We start from the raw sequence: 13,517 nt of genomic DNA on the forward strand, positions 1-13,517 counted from the left end.
ATTACAACACCTGTGTAGCCGGCTATATACACATTGGTGGCGCAGCAGGGTTGTGTGGTAGACGTGGGCCCACCCTGGGTGTAAGAACAGGGGCACACTATCTCTGAGAATGGAAAATCAATACCAATTGTCAGCTGGGTAATTTTCTCTTCCCTAAGTCTTTTTCTTTTTCTTTTTTTCAGTGTATTTAATTTTTTGAAGTGAATTTTACTTTGCAGAGCAGCATTATGCTAAACAGAAAGCTTCCACTCAACAGCGAGCTCCCACATTCCAACCATATAGTCCCATGAATCACTGTGCACCGAGGAACCGCTCCCAAAGCACCTGCTTTGCACACTAATCTCTAGACTACGTTGATCACACAATTATTGCTCTATTATCACACTAATGATTACAGCCAGGAGCTCTGTGAGAGCATACACCCAATAAATATTTGTCATTTACAAAACTAGCACACATCTGGAGAGCCTTGTGTGGAACAGAGGCACTGTCTCCACCTCCTCACTCCCCACGGCCACTCTGTTCTTCCCAGACAGGATCAGATGTTTTCCTCCGACCCTACGCCTGCCTCTACCCTCTACATTTAAAATGGCCATGCGCCTCTGTCTTCAAACAAGTGTAGCACAAATTCTAATTGGTCTTAATGATAAAATCTCAGAGTCAGATATTAGGGGGCGAAAACTGAAGGCTCAGAGAAGCAGAGCGGCAGCCACTAGAGAGTTCTTACCTCTACCAATGCTCAGACCAAAGGGACGATCCTTTCTCTACAAATCCTCAGACTGCATCTGAGCTCCAGGCTCCTCCCTCCTTCTGTTCCTCGCTCTGCCCAGCCATATCGCTCCTCTCCCCACCTTTCTAGTGCTAGAACTAAAGGCTTGTGACCCCAAGTGTGGGAGCACCTTTGTGTGAGCTCTGTTTCTCTTTTAGACAGAGTCTTTCTCACGTAACTCAGGATGACCTTGAACTCACAGAGATCCATCCACCTCTGTCTCCTGAGTGCTGGGATTAAAAGGTGTGGGCCACCACTTCCTGGGCTCTCTGGCTACCTAGTGACTTAGCTCTGCACTCTGACCTTCAGGCAAACTTTATTTGTTAGGTTACAAACAAAGTATCCCCACAAACAAGTCTGAAGGCTCCATAAGCAGAGGCGACACCTTACTTATTCTCTTATCTTGGTGCAGTGCAGTGCCTGCCAGTGGAAGGTGTCTTCCACTGACATGTGAACTACCACAGACCCTTACACAAATGCTGAGAAACCAAAGAAAAGGAACAATAGAGCCGGGGAAGAGGGAAGGAACGGGTCTGTATTTCCACCAGAGGACGCCTGAGGGATGGAAGGAGAAGGGCGCTGTTCCATTCCTGACACCTTTGGCACCACAGGCTGACCATGCTGCCCATTTCTGCCAGCACTTCCTAGGGGCGGGGCCAGGGAATTCTCTTGGCTATGTATTTCTCGTGACACTCCTTCTCCTAAGATGTTTGGACGGCACCTGAATCGTCAAGGCGTAACTCATCAGAGAGTGTCTGAAAGTTTCATCCCCATCCGTAGGTCGATAGTTGACTCGCAGGGCTCTCCTGGAATCATTTCCAGGACCCCCACCCCCACCCTAGGATGATCAAGACCTTCGCTAAGATGTCACAGCATCTATGTAGGACCTACTCACACCCACTAAACCATCAGTTAAAACTTGTAAATTGTTATACAGTCTTTCTTAGGCACTGTACAGACTGAGGCCTGAAGGCCACCTACACCCCAGAACAGCTGTGATTATAGTCTGACACAAGCTAACAAACTTACTTAAGACATCATGAGGGTTTTTTCCAGTTGTTTTTGTTTTTGTAACCTGATTGCATAACTCCTAAGTATGACCTTTGCACATGTTACAATGTCAAAATGTCAGGCATTCCTGGTAGAGAATGATGATGAGAAAGGGTCATTCAGTGGCACACACCTTCCATCCATCACTCTGGAGGCAGAGGCAGGGAGATCGCTGAGTTCAAGATTAGCCTGGTCTGCAGAGTGGATTGCAGGACAGTCAGAGGCTATACAGAGAAATTGTTTCTCAAGAAACTGAGGTGGGGGAGTATCTGTATATTCAGGACAGGCCTGGGATTTTATTTTTCCTAGTATTTTAAACCTAAGGCTGTTAGAATCACAACAGTGGAACCCACCAGGAGGGAGAGCTCACTCTGGTGTTGTGTGATAGTCTGCTCACATTCAGACAATAAAGTTTGCTTCGAATCAGACAGCAGAGGTAGCTACTAGCTGGACAAAATTAACCATAGAGGTCTGGGAGAACTGAGGACAGATAGGGAGACAGGAAGCAGTAGGGTGGGGCTTAGAGAGGGTCTCAGCCCTTTTGATACCAGAATGAAAGAGACAGGAGGTCACTGGCTGCTCTCTGATGCTCCTCCGATCATTCAGCTTCCTATCCTTATGTCTAATAAAGTTTTTACTGATAAAGAATAATTGATAGACACTTCAATGGGGTCTGTGAGAGCTGCCCCTTGGGTGACCTCTTCTTTGAGGTTGGTTGAGTTGCATGTGCCCAGAGACCTTGTGATGTGTCCTGTGGGCAAACGGGGTTTCTTGCCACTGACTTCCTTCCTCCTCCTCTGACTTTTAAGTGTCCTTAGCTTCAGCTCTGTTTGTTTTATAGGAGACAGCTCAGTCCAACAAGCATAAGATCTTATTCTCTTTCCGTTTCTGCTCTTCATCTAGATTTGTGCCGTGGTCTTAGTAAGACAGACTTATTTATTTATTTCACACCCCTTCTCAGTCCAGTAGGAGGGCAGCTTCACTGTGCACTGTTATTCAGGGGTTATGCCAGGCTCACGCCAGCATGTGGCTCTCACCAGTGCCTGGGGCCCTGGAGTCCTTCACACCTGCAGACAAGGAAGAAGAATGTGGACCAGAGGGCAGGAAGTTCTGTGAGCAGGTCTACGTGGAGAAGACATCGCGTCTACGGACAGTTCATGGGCCAGGATTGGTCAAAGTGCCCACTGAGTGTGGAGGAGGCAGGGAAGCCTGGCTTCTGGTCCTCACGTGGAAGAGGAAGTGGGATTGGGTGAAAGCTGAGCAGTGACTGTGTCGCTTACGACTCACAAAACCTCTTCGCCACAGTGACTCCCCTATAATTCTAATGTAGCCGGGAAAACTACGACTGGTGGCCAAATCCAGCCCCCGACTCGGTGTGTGAACAACGCTTCTGTAACAGCCGTGCCTGTCACACCGCCTCCTTGCACGCCGACCACAACAGTGCCAAGCTGCTGGTCAGAACCCAGAGGTGTACGGCTTTAAACATCCCCTTGGCCACTCACAGAACAATGCCTGCTAATCCTAGGAACAGCTGGATAGCTAAATGCATCCACACAGCACACCACTGTCCCTCTATTCCTGAATCAGTTGTCTGGGGTGGGCTTTACGAAGGAATCACTGCACTGGGTCCGAGCGGGTCCAAGAATGTGACTGTGGAAAACATCTTAAGCTGTTCTCATATTCAACCTGATGGTCCCACAGAGAAGATGCTCACAGACATCCAGAGTGGGGGAGAAGAACCTTAGAAAAATGAACTCACTATGAGGAGACCGGGAGAGCGAAGGGGGAGGGGAGAAAGGGAGGGGAGGAGTATTCTATCTATACAAATGTATCCACTCTAAGATTTCCAAAGGGCAATGGCCTGCCAGGGCTAAGTTAGACTGGGGCCCTGGGACTAGAATCCTGGAGCGAAGTGAAACCAAAGTACCACCCAGCAGGAAACACTGGAAAGGTTCTGATTTTGATTCTTTTTACAAAATATAGAGAATTTTCTAACTTTTTCACTTTAATTACTTCTTTAAGGAAGCCATGATGGTGTGTACTAGTTGCCCAGAGGTTTAATATCACACTGCTTGCTTTTTATAAAGTCTCTGTGTACTGTCAATCAGCTCAGGGCCAATGAACATGAAATCCCAGACATCATGCTGACCTCAGCGGAGGACACCCCACCCCAGTTCTACCTAGACCACTGTCCGTTCACTAGAAGCCAGTGACCTGCCTCCAAAGAGGACTTCTATGCCATTCTAAGTCCTTTCCAACTCCCGGATGTTGTGGAATTTAGTTTAAGATGTGCAACATTTGTTTATGCTGTGGAATATTTGTTTGATGATGCAAAGATGTGTTGCATTTGTTTAACTCTGTAAAGCTGTGTTAGGTTACCTGTCTAAAGCACCTGACTGGTCTAATAAAGAGCTGAATGGCCAATAGCAAGGCAGGAGAGAGAAATAGGTAGGGCTGGCAGGTAGAGAGAATAAATAGGAGGCTCAAAAAGAGGGAGGAACAAGAGGGAAGAAAGACATATAGAATTAAGAAAGGTAAAAAACTCTAGAGGCAAAAAAAACATAGATAAAGAGAAATGGGTTAATTTAAGTTAAAAAAAAAAAAAGCTGGCTAGAAACAAGCCAAGCTAAGGCTGGGCATTCATAAGTAAGAATAAGTCTCCATGTATTTATTTGGGAGATGGATGGCAGACCGCCCCCCCAAAAGTAAAACAAACCAACTACATCCTAAAACAGGTTTCATGAACAAGCAACAGCAAATGGAAGGAAACCCTCTGTTGAACAATTACAGCTAGGCAGAGCCACACTGAAGAAGCAGCATTGAGAAGCACCAAGCCAGAGCCCAGTTCCAGAATTCTTGTGCATACTTCTACTGCTTCGAAGCATCTCTCTCCTCCTGGGCATGCAGCAAGAAAACTCACAGGCAGGGGAGCAAAGGGACCGGAAACTGGAGCTGGGCAGGAAGTGGTATTACAGCCATCCATGCCCTCTATGTCTGGCAGCCATTGAGAAAACGTGGGGATTCTGGTTCCTGTGGGTCCCTTCCTGTCTTCAGTTGGGTTCGTCTCACTGGGACACGCTGAGCAGACTATGTGGGTCTTCCATGTCTAAACATTTCTCCTTTCCAGGGCTGTTGTTGGCACCATCAAATATAACATGTTCAGCTCAGGCCTGGACACAGGAGACTTTCAGCAGAGGTCACGCTTCTTAACCAATTACTTTCCGACCTGCCTAAACATGCATCCTCAAAGGACCCAAGGAGTCTGCAAAAGCCTCCTTATGCAGGGATTTCATTCTCTGAATTTACTTCCCTACCACAATTTATTTGTAGCCTTCACATCAAAACTTATGACAGTTCCATGGTTGTCCTTGCACAAGTACAGAGTCGGGGGAGTGAGGGCAAGCAGAGAGAGAGAGAGAGAGAGAGAGAACAAGCTTCCATCATCCATGTCCTCTATATAGGCTGCCAGCAGGAGGTGTGGAACAGAGTAAAGGTTGATCTTGATCTTCCCACCTAAAAGATTGGGATTAGAAGTGGATCTTTGAACTTCAAATGATTTAATTAAGAAAAAAAAATTTTTTTTTTCGAAAAAAAATTCTCACATGTGTGCCCAGTCTTTTGAGTTTTAGTTAATTCTAGATGTAGTCAAGTTGACAAACAGGAATAGCCATCACAGTTACTTTTTACAGATAACTAGAAAGCAATTGTCAGGACTTCATGGAGGATGGGGGAGCTGCATTTATTTAGAGATGCAAAGCACTGCAACCACTGAAGATGAAGACCAGCGACAGGAAGGAGCCATGGAGGATGGGGGCTTATCTGCTCCTGGGACCCAGGCTCAAGGATAGCCCTAAAAACCATCAGGAAACCCAGGATGCTGTTCCTCTTCCCTACATCTTATAAACCTTCACAATAACCAGGATGACAGCCACCGGTACCCGCAGAAGACCATAGCACCTCAAACTATCTGCCACTGCACATGCTCCATGCCAACCTGCCAGAAAGTTTCCCAGACACTCTTCTGAGCTGGGAAATCAGATGCTCACTGACTCGTGTTCTCAGTGGATTCAGTTCTTCACAATGGAGGAGACTATGCAGCCTGTTTTCTTCTTGACTGTCACCAAAGGTTTCTCTTAGGTTTTGGCAACTACAGTCACATATCATGGTCACTTTTCAAACCCTGAACTCTGTATCTTTTCCCATGATGGGGAGAGTATAGCATTATTTTAACTTAAACTGGTGACATTACACCATCGCTGACTGTCTGGGCCTTAAACAGCCCCGATAGGAGGAGTACTAGGTCGTAGCACATTCCTCTGGTGGGTTCTTGGAGGTCTTCCACATAAGAACCAATGGTTCCTGCAATTCCTATGGAGCCCTTCTTTTATTTCTGAATTCTCCTTCCTTTCTTTTGAGAGGAAACCCCTATTTTACTCAATCACACAATCTAGTCAAGGGAGAGAGAGCCATCATTGTCCTCATATACTAAAGAGGAGCCATGAACCATGGAGGCCATCTTAGAATTTTGCCCAGTGTGTGGTTTTGTCACAGTTATGAGGAGCTTTGCTGCCCATTCCTTTCTGTTTGGCTTATATTAAACAGGGACCATAGTACCTCCTGCAGGATGGAGGTCAGTCACATTGCTGTGTAATAGCCCTGATATTAAAGAGATACATTTTTAGTGTTAAAAACCAAGGACAATTAGGCTTTGTTGAAGAAGTGATAAGCTTTACCTACAACCTATAGGAATTATCTATAGGAACTTGATTCTTTTCTCATTAGCTACTGGGCAGCATGAGACCGAAGATGTGGCTGAGGCCAGCAGAGGGCACTGGATCCCCTAGAGCTGGAGTCATGGACCACTGCAAGCAGCCTGATGTGTCCTTAGAAGTTCATGAGCACTCGCAGCTCACAGGTCCTGTGTGTGCTCTGTGCAGCTTAGCTTCCTTCCTTTGTATTAGGTTATTCTACAGTGACTGCTTTTTAAAAGTAGATATTTTTATGGTTCCAATGGATTGTACAAGAAAATAAATTAAAAAGAAAATCATAGCACAAAGTGAATAATCATTATATAATATTCTAGAGTCTATCATGAGAAGTGTCTCATTTGGTCATTACAATCCTAGGGAAGTTAATAACTTAATATCCCTATATAAGTGAAGCCTAATGAAGGCAAAAGATAGTGGAACCGGGCTCAGGCCAGTAACAGTTATACCATGCTCACTTAAATATATTAATATTTTAAAGGGAGGAAGGAGTGTGGAGATGGTTGCCTATTAAACCCTCTAGGCTGAGAAGAGAGTCATAGGTGCTAGGCCTACGGATGTGTGACCAGAGAGTTGTCTTCTGCACACCATGTCTAGCAACTGCTCTGCTGTACTCTAGTTCTTTGGAGGACAAAACTCAATTTCCCTCTTAAAGGAGAGAAGGGGGTCTAGAGAGATGGTTTAGCAGTTAAGAGCATTACTGCTCTTACAGAGAATCCAGTTTCAGTTCCCAGCACCCACATCAGGCTACTCACAATGGGTTGTGACTCCAGCTCCAGGGGATCCAGTGCCCTCTGCTGGCCTCTATGGGCACCTGCACTCACATGCACATACCCACTCACAGACATACACAATTAAACATAGAATTTTTCCTCCTCCTCATTCTTCTGTTAAGAAAGGAAGAGGCATTCAGAGATAAAAGAGGGTTTCTACAGGAGTGGAAAAAAATCCATACAGGAGCACTTGATGCCAGCTGTTTTTATGCAGAAGGCTTTGAAATACTCTCCTTAAAAGTAAAAGAGGGCGGACAGTCAAGGTTAGCAGCACACAGCCTGAAGTCACACCCTTGATGCCAGCCCACACAGTCTTTACCTTTCTCTAAAGAGTATGACCATGTGCTTTTCTCCTCTTGTTTGTTTTAGATTTATTACGTAGCCCATGCTGTCCTCAAATGTATGTTCTTTCTGCCTCTGCCTCCTGAGAATATAGGCAGCAGGCATGCTACACTAACACACCTGGCTCAAGAAAGAGTCCTTCCAACAGTCACTAATGTGCATTAGCAGTTAACGGAAATATCAGTATCAATATGTCTGCAGAAAAATAAGCCTCAGTGACTATCAGGGACCATAAACAGTGCGGAAACACAAGAGCACTGGGCCACGGGTCGTGTTCTTATGACTCATGTCTCCATCTAGTGGCCTCTTCTGTAACTGCATGCCTGTTGACAGGAACAGTACTCCGTGCAGGTAGGTAGCTTTGTACCCTGTGCCTATAAAGAAAGTCTCAGCCAAACTGCACGGCTAAGGTCTCCATTGCAGTCTCTTTCTGAGGTAATATTAGCCTAATAACCCAGACAGTCTCATCCTTTAAGTAAAGAGGGGAAAGAACGAGTTAGATTCTAGTGGAAGATATTCCGTTGGGGCCACTTTTGAAGCTAACGGAAACAATCCCCCAGATTTGAGTCCCTTGAGGACCGGCTTCTATCAAATCCTCTGAGGTGTCTGAAGGTGATGAGAGGGTCCACTAGTTGTGAAGTATTTGAGGTACAGGGATGAGAAAAGCTGTCCCTGGCGCTAAGGCCTCAAGGTTCTACCACTAGCTTTTTGCTGCTGTATGCATAGCCACCCAAGAACGCGGCCCGTTTCTTTGTACACTAGGGCCTGTGTGTGGCTGAACTACTCTTTTCGGAGGATTTACATTGTGTTTCTAACAACTGTTTCCCATTGCTTATCTTTCATTGCAAATATGCACTCACATCCAGGCAGTAGACCCCACACCACCCGCCACCCTTCGCTCCCATCCCTGCCCAATGATGGTTTCAGCTGGGTGGGTTCATCCTCCACATCAAAGCTGGCGTTTTTTTGAAACTCAGATGTCGTAACACATCTCCAGAGAGCCATCTGCCAACAAGTCCACCCCCACCGCCTTTATTTTCTGGTGCTTCACTTTTTCCAGTTTTTTCAATAGGTTGAAAAACTCTTAAGCAGACGACAAATATGTGGGTCACAGCTTGCTTTAATAATGTGTTTTGGAAATGGTTTTAATCCTGGATGCATGCTTGGTGGTTGTTTTCCTTTTGCAGTGAGAACCCACAGGCATTTCGGCCTAGGAGCGGAATGGAGGAAGCAGGAGCTTCTTGTTTCCCAAGGACCCCTAGTTCTCTGCTCCATGGAAAGTCACTGTTCCTCCCCAGCCCTGCAGGCCTCGGAGCCCAAGCCTTGCCCTCAGGCTAGATAGGATGGAAAAACTGGTAGCAGTCAGTTTTTCCTCTGCCAGCTCGGCCCGCTCCCACGGAAAGCAAAACCAGCTCAGAGGGCACAGTTTTGAAGTGACCAAAAAGCTTTCAGAGAACTCAGGGTGTTCTGCAGCATGTGAGGCTGGGGACTGGCTTGGTCAAGTCCTGGTAGTGGTTAGACAGAGCGCCAAGGACCGGGCTGACTCACGCCCACGAGGCTGTGGTGTCTCCAATGCCAGTGGAAAGAGACCCCATCGTAGCTCGACAAGGTTAGCTCGCGGTCTGGTTTTAATTAGCCGAGCAATCAAAGGCTCATCAGGACACAGGGCCAAATAAAAGTACAGTACACAAGTCTGAAGTTCAGACACACAGCAAGTACTTTTTAAATACGAGTATGGCCACCTGCATTTAATAAAAACCCATAATCAAGAATATGAGTTCAAGTCACTGTGTTAGAGACACTGAAAAGTTGCCTGCTCAGAATTGGAGGCTGTTTATCAACAACAGCGGTGTTTTTGTTGTTGTTGTTGTTGTTTGTGGTTTTGTTTTGTTTTTTTTTTTTGGTTTGGTTTGGTTTTCAAGGTAGAGTGGCATCATCAAGGCTATATGAAGCAGGAGAACAGAAACCACGCTGGTTTGTCCCTGACAACCGCTCTGCCGACTCCCAGTGCTCTAGGAAGGCCAAGCACCTCCTTCCTTCCTTTTCCTCCCTCTCATCCCCCACCAGCCTGCTTCCTCTCTCGGTACTCTGTCACCAACAGTACCTGCAGAAGTTCCTCCCAGCCAACAGATCGGGAATTGAAAGTATGTGGAAAATAAAATCCCTGCACCTGTTCTGATTTATACCAAGACCCCTTTCTGTGTCACTGTCCCCCAACAGGACAGGGGAACAGTTTTACAGTGTCCACATTGGTTTCAGCATTGTGATGTTACATGTAATCTAGGAATGACTCAATGTACTCGGGAGGAGACCCACAGACTACATGTAAACTCCAAATGTATAAAAGGAACTTGAACATGTAGGTGGATCTCTGTCCTGTCCTCTCCATCATTCTTGTCCTCTATTCCCTGTACATAACAACAATCAAAAGTTATGCATGCTTATATATTCATAGTTAATATTTAATGCTTCTTAAAATGGCCATAATGGTAAACTTTGTTATATCGGTCACTTTTTAAAACAAGAGGTAAGAGGTAAAGAGGCTTATAACTGTTTTCCCTGCTACCTGGGAAGCTGAAGTAGGAAGACTGAGCATCTGAGACCAGGCTGGAAAACTTTGTGAGACTCCCACCTCAAAAAAAAAAAATTTTCACCATTATGTGTGCTGTGTGCCTGGATAGACGTGAGGTACCCCAGGGCTCCAGGATCCTTGGAGGGGGATTAACAGTGGCTCATCTGACTCTCAGGGAAAAGTTTCAACATGGCATCTGTACCAGGGGAGTCACAGGTGTACATGACTGAGGCAACAACCTGTGGTCTGGAGAAATTATCTCAGTTTAACCAAGGGACACAGTTCCATTAATGGCGATAAGAGGCAGACATCCAGCCTTTAGCACCGCTGAGCCCTGAGCCATGATCCTTCCTGGGTCCCGAGTCACACCCTAAACTCTCCTCCTTGCTGTTCACAGAGAGATGGATTAGCAGCAGCAACACTGCCCAGAAACCCAGACCATGGCCAGCGTCTCCCTGTGGGCTTCGTTCTTGGGCTGAAATAACAAGAGCTGAGCACTAACGTTCATCTCTCTCTGTTTCCTGAATGTGGGTGCAGTGTGACCACATGCCTCACATTTCTGCTGCCCCCCACTATGGACCTTGAGAATAAACAAACCCTCCCTTGCTTAAGTAGCTTTTGTCAGGTATTGTCACAGCAATGTGAAAAGTAACAAATTTGGAAGTTTGGTACCAGGAGTGGGGTCGCTGCCATGCTAAACCTGACCATGTGTTTCTTAGACTTTTGGAACCACTTGGGTTGTGAGGGTAGGGAGCCATGGGATAGAACCTTAAAAGTCACAGAATTTTGTAAGCAGAGCATAATGGGCCATTGTAGCATTAGTTTGGAAGACCAGAATACCAAGAAAAATAGGGGCCATGGAGGGCCAACTCATGAGTTTCTGAAAGGAGCAAAGACCATGCTATCCTGGCAAAAATCTAGCTGCATTCTGCCATGGTCTGAGACCTTGCATGAGACACTGAATTCAATAGTAGTAGGCTTTTTATTTGGTGGATAAAATCTCAATACAGGAGAATATTCAGGCTGTGGTGTAGTTACTACTTGGTGCTGTGTTCTGGTCTACAGTGAGCAAGACAGCAACAAATGTATCTGAGATTGGAAAAATGTACCAGTTGGTGGGAAAGGAGGGAGTTTACAGTTAAGGGGTATGCTGGGAAAGCGGCTGTAATTATCAGAGATTAGTGACATTAAAAGAAACCATCCAGTCAGTCAGTAGTGGTTTATGCCTTTAATCCCAGCACTCAGGAAGCAGAGGCAGGTAGATCTCTATGAGTTCGGGGCCAGCCTGGTGTACATTCCAGGACAGGTTCCAAAAGGTACGAAGAGAAACCCTGTCTCAAAAAACAAAACAAAACAAAACAAAAAACAAAAAACAAAACAAAACAAAACAAACCCAAAACAAAAAGAGGGCTGGAGAGATGGCTCAGAGACTAAGAACACTGATTGTTCTTCCAGAGGTCCTGAGTTCCATTCCCAGCAACCACATGGTGGCTCACAACCCTCTGTAAAGAAATCTGGTGCCCTCTTCTGGCCTGCAGGCACACATACAGACAGAACACTGTAAGCAAAATAGATAGATAGATAGATAGATAGATAGATAGATAGATAGATAGATAGATAGATCTTTTAAAAAAAGAAAGAGAGAAAGAAAAAAGAAACCTTCCATTCTGCACTCAAATAGTAGGAAAGATGCCCTGAGGGCAAGATCCCATCCATTAAAGGCTCCAAAGACTTGTGACACACAAAGTTATTGGAAAGGAGGGAGAATGAGCTGAGAACACCACTGATCACCTTCTCTGCTTGATGGTAACCGCCTAGTGAAGTGTTTTCCTAGGGTCAGCTCGGAAGGTATGTAGGCTGCTGCCACCATGATCCAAGGGGCTGGGTTCCATTCTAAGCTGGCAGCAGAGTATGGCTACATCAGGTGGTGGTTTTAACACCTCCTTCCGATAAGTTCTTATGTTTGAACATTTGATTCCCTATTGGTAGTGCAGTTTGGAGAGGTTATGGAGCCATAAGGAGGTGGCTAGAGGAAGTACGTCACTGAGGTTGGGCTTTAAGGGTTTGTAGTCTTTCGGTACTTCCTGTTCTCATTCTTTCCTTCCTGTGTGTGGATGAAAGACATGATCATCCAGCTTCCTATTCAAGCTGTCTGCTTCATCATCTTGGATTTCCCCTCTGGAACCACAAGCTAAAATAAATTCTTTCTTTTCCAAGTAGCTTTTGCTCATGGTATTTTATCACGGCAAGAAAAACACAGCTAACACACATTATCCAGGTGACACTTGTTTCATAGACATGGAAGATGCAAGAGGGACAGGGCCATGGAGATGCCTGACAAGGCCCAAGGAGGCTGCTGAGGCCAGGCAATGTGCAGCACGGTTGAATTCTTTGTGAGGCAGCCCTGAGGATGTGGGGGCGAGAGGACGGCCATGTCAAGGACACCTATGTCCCCGACTCATGGGGTTGGCAAGACCTTGCTCTGATGTGAGTAGTGATGCTGACAGCGTGTACAGACAACATCAGTCACAACTTCTTCCTCCAGGGTGACTGCAGCCCGAGACGGCTCCCCTCCCAGAGAACACCTCCTGACATGAGCCAGCCTGCTTCCTTGTTCAGCCTTGTCATCCCTGCCATGATGGTATTCTCAAACTGCGAACCAAATAAACCCTTCCTTAAGCTGCTTTGACCTCCTTGACTTCATCTCCATCTGTATCTATCTCGCTCTGGGGACAACTCAAGGGTCTTAAGACACTGAGGTTGAAGCACAGAGCAAGAGATGAGCTTGGGTCCCCAACTTTTCAGCCATCATCTCTGCGGCTATCACAAAGCACAGTGCCTCAAAATCCACACTTGTGTTGGTCACCACTGAGTCCACCACCACAGTCCAGTAAAGAGACAGCAAAATGGGGACTTTTAAAGACTCTTAGTTCCCATAAGCAGTCTTTACTTGTGGTGTAAATAAAGAAAGTAACCGTGGTTTCTCCTTGCAACGAGCACATCAACAGTGCACCCCTAAACAGCTGGCGTGTGGGCACCGAAAGACCTGAGACTGCTAATGAAAACAAGTTGGGGTTGCTAGATGTCCTTTTAAAAATCCTGCCTCACACACGGACTGGTCAGTTCTGAGTAGATGCTGACCTTTGCTTTACCCCGCTTCCCCGTGCAGCTCCAACAGAACCAAGGCCAGGGGATTAAATATAAAATAAGATGGACCTTTATCCTTAACCTTTAGTTTTTAACTC

The 13,517-nt window shown here is 46.0% G+C and overlaps 1 protein-coding gene across 1 annotated transcript in view; it reads right to left on the reverse strand.

Moving 5' to 3' along the window:
• The window catches only part of Gna14 (G protein subunit alpha 14), a 158,051-nt gene that overhangs the window by 10,402 nt on the left and 134,132 nt on the right, over nucleotides 1–13,517 (reverse strand). The window lies entirely within an intron of this gene.

The sequence above is a fragment of the Myodes glareolus genome, chromosome 7 (genome assembly GCF_982192425.1).
Source record: "Myodes glareolus chromosome 7, mMyoGla1.1, whole genome shotgun sequence".
Classification (NCBI taxonomy): domain Eukaryota; kingdom Metazoa; phylum Chordata; class Mammalia; order Rodentia; family Cricetidae; genus Myodes; species Myodes glareolus.